We start from the raw sequence: 3682 nt of genomic DNA, 5'->3' as shown, positions 1-3682 counted from the left end.
CTCTGGCTCCTCAGGCTCCTCCGGATCGCCGACGCCATTAGCCGAGTCGCCCACAATTCCGAGCGCGGCCCGGACACGTCAGCCACACTTCCGGGCACCGTGGCCACCGCCCCCGCCGCGGCCAACCCGAGCGGAGAGGCGCTGTGGAGTGGGGAGGGGTGCTACGTGGTGGGGCGGGGCGAGGTGGGCGGAGCTCTCGACGGGCGGGCTACGGGTGACAGTAGTGCCCAGCCCCAACCCCGGCCTTCCAGTAGGCAAAGGGCAGAGGGCGCGACGTCGGAATTTGCTTCCTTTCTGGTGACAAGTGTATAAACAGAGCCCCGGGATACTCTTGGCGTACGTTTATGTTACATTCTATTTTGGTGTGTTGAATTAATTTTAACTTTACCCCCCCTCCCCGCCCCCAGTGCTGGGAATCGAACCTAGGGCCTGGCTCATGCTGGGCAAGCACTCTAACATTGATCCACTCCAGCTCTGCATTTCAGTTTGTCTTGTTTCTCTTTGTTTCTGCCTCTGCCAACCTCCATAGTAATGACTCCAAATTAATTCCTACTTCCTGTTAATTCCTCCCACGCACACACTCCAGGACCTAAATTCAAACTCTGCAAGGGTTTGTACCAAGCGCCGTTTGTGCAACACACCGAGGAGTAAGCTCTTATTTTCCATACTTGAAAAATGGCAAGCAAGACTACCCTCGGCTCTGAAACTTCTGCCAGCGTTTTCTGTCACTGATAGTAAAAGACAAAATTCCTGCAATTGCCCCTGCCCTTTTTGTTGGCCATCTCTTCACATTAAAAGGAAACGTTCAGGCCAGTTCGGCTTTAATTATTTTTTTTATTTTCAGTTTGTTTCGCGGCGTACCTCCAGTGCCTGTAATCAATAAACATTTGTTGAAAATACTGTAATACAATCAGTTTTAAGACTCCAGTAAACAGCCAGTGTAAAAATACCTTCAGTAGAGCTGAAGTGGCAAATAACTGTGTCAAAAGCTAAAATTTTCATCTGTGCCTCTCCAAAGATCCACGTTAGTCTATTTTCCTCCAAGATACTTCGCAGCTGCTGAGCAGGAAGCAAAATAACCTCTGTTTTTTTCCTTCAGATCAGTAAAGGAGAGATGTGGTGTTCATAGGTAGCTCCTAGAACAGTAGTTTGGGCCCTTTGTGCGTGTCACTCAATTTGTGAGAAACAAAAGCTGGACAGTTCCTATAGTATGAGCTTTATGTATTAAAGCCTGTAAATGTAGTGGAAAAACAAACTCGGAATCTGACAAACAGTCGCGGAGAGTTTTTTAAAATGATCTTTAAATGAAAAGGTCTAAAGGTGTAGGGGAAGTGAGAATGGTAGGGGAAAGGAAAGAAGGAAAAAATATGAGAAAAGGAAAAAATGGAAACAAAGTCTTTGTAAATAGGGAAGGGTGGAGGGGCTGAAGAGAGGGCAGGGGTATGGGGAAGAAATAAGAACCAAGATACATTATGTCAAGGTACAAGATCCCAATGATGACTGCAACAATAATGTATACCTAAAAAGTACCAAGAAACTTGGCTTAAAAACTGATCTTCAAATAATAGGTCTAGTAATCTAGGCTTAAACTCTTGCTCAATGTCTTTCCCCATGTAGCCAACTTTTCTTTTAATTTAAAAAGTTTTATTATTAATAGTTTGACTCAAAATTCTCTTTAGAGTCTTTTACATCTGTATTATATAGAGTTGAGGAAATGTAGTTAAAAACCACTAATTAAACAATGCTCAATGATGATTTGAAAATCCAAAGTTTTCTTACTAAAGTGTAACAAGTACCTATTTATAGAATTCTGAAATTTTCTTTAAAAAAGAAAAAAGGTGGTAGCTGGGCTGGTGATAACAATTTTGTAATCCTTGATACCCAGGGGCTGAGGCAAGAGTATCACAAATTCAAATTCAGAGCCAACCTGGGCAACTTACCAAGATTTTGTCTTTAAAAAAACAATAAAATAAAATAAATGGGGATGTAATTCAGTGGTAGAGCACTTGCCTAGCCTGTGTGAGGTAGTGGGTTTGATTCCCACTGCAAAAGATTAAAATTTAAAAATAAGTAAAACATCCATCTATATATGGGTGCCCAGAAAGACTGTACTCTCCCAGAAACAATACATGGTTTTATGCCAACATTAAGCAAGTTACCAGAGGTTAAACAAATTTTTTTACAAGTTGAGAAATGAGCTAAATTTAGGAGTTAGCATACCAGAATTTTAAAAAATCGGTACTAGCAAAAAAAATTCAAATGCATATTTTTGTTTTCAAGTGTGTCAGAGAATATGCTGTATATTTTCAAAATTGTAGCATGCCCCCTATAAATGTTGGTATATAAAAAGCTGACAGCAAAATTTGTCTTCAATAAAAATTATATTATGGGCCGGGGATTTAGCTCAGTGGTGCTGCTGTCTGCCTCACAGGTGCAAAGCCCCAAGTTTGATTCCCGGTACCAAAATAATAATAATGAATAATAATCATATTTACCTAATAAATTTTAACTTTTATTACCATAAATAATGTTTTCATAGCATTTGCGCACAGTAATTATGTTCCAGTCTCTGAAATCAAAAATCCCTAAATGTGATTCTCATCTCTGTTGGTTACTACCTAGGTTACACTATTAAACTCCTTAATCCCTCTGATCTTTGCTAATCCTTATTGTATACCTCCCCGCTTCTTTAAGAGAAGAAAATAAAAGTGCCCTCCTCATGAGGCAGTTATGAAGTTACATGAGACAGTGCATGTGAAGTACAATGCTTGGCACACAGTAAGTTTTGAGTGTTTAAATTTTATTATTATTGTTATTATAAGTGCTGGGGAGTGAATCTAGAGACAAGTGTTTTAAATAGGTGTTAGTAAAAGAGAACTATTTGATGGTCATCACTTATACTCTTTAATTAATTTCTAAACAGATGTAATTACCGCTGAGTTTTGTTCCTGATGTTCAGACTTCTAGCTGAAAATTTTTAAAAGCTGTCTGTTTAGCCCTTGTTATGAATCTTTTAGAAAAGTATTCATTTAATAATGAGCCATGTATTCATATAAGAAAATGTGTCTAATGTCACTGTGAAGTATCTACCTTTGTGTAATGATGAAATACAAATTGTCTTAGTTACTTTTTTCATTGCTGAGACAAAATACTTGACACCCACAAGTAAGGTAGGCCAGGTTTATTTAGCTCACAGTTTGTAAAGGTTTCAGTCCACAGTTGGCTGTCTCCAAGGTAGAGTAGCACATGGCAGAAGGGCAACAGTTCACGGAGACCCTAAGGTAGCAAAGCAAAAGGGAAACAGCATCTTTCTGCCCATTTTATCTTAGCCAGACTACCGATATTAGGGCGGTGCCAAACCAATCAGTGTACTGGTTTAGTAATCACATGTCCTTAATCCCAACATTACACACTCTAGATTCAGCTACCTCTGAAAAAGCTACTTATGACCACATGAGGCTTTGGGAGATATCTAGACGCAAACCATAACACAAATATTACTCTATTTTTCTAATTTTAAGTCCCTCGGATATTAGCAAAATTCATTCAGTCTCCTTTAAAATTTTTCTTTTTCCTACTCCTTAGTTATTAGTGTTTCCCACACTTTTATTTTCTGCTCTTTTCAATTTATTTTGAATGATCTTTGGCAGATCAATGTCAATTACTACCCATCTAGTATATA

The sequence above is a fragment of the Fukomys damarensis genome, unplaced genomic scaffold, assembly GCF_012274545.1.
Source record: "Fukomys damarensis isolate Sample0158 unplaced genomic scaffold, DMR_v1.0_HiC HiC_scaffold_15, whole genome shotgun sequence".
In the NCBI taxonomy this organism is placed as follows: Eukaryota; Metazoa; Chordata; class Mammalia; order Rodentia; family Bathyergidae; genus Fukomys; species Fukomys damarensis.
This window is presented reverse-complemented; position numbering follows the sequence as displayed.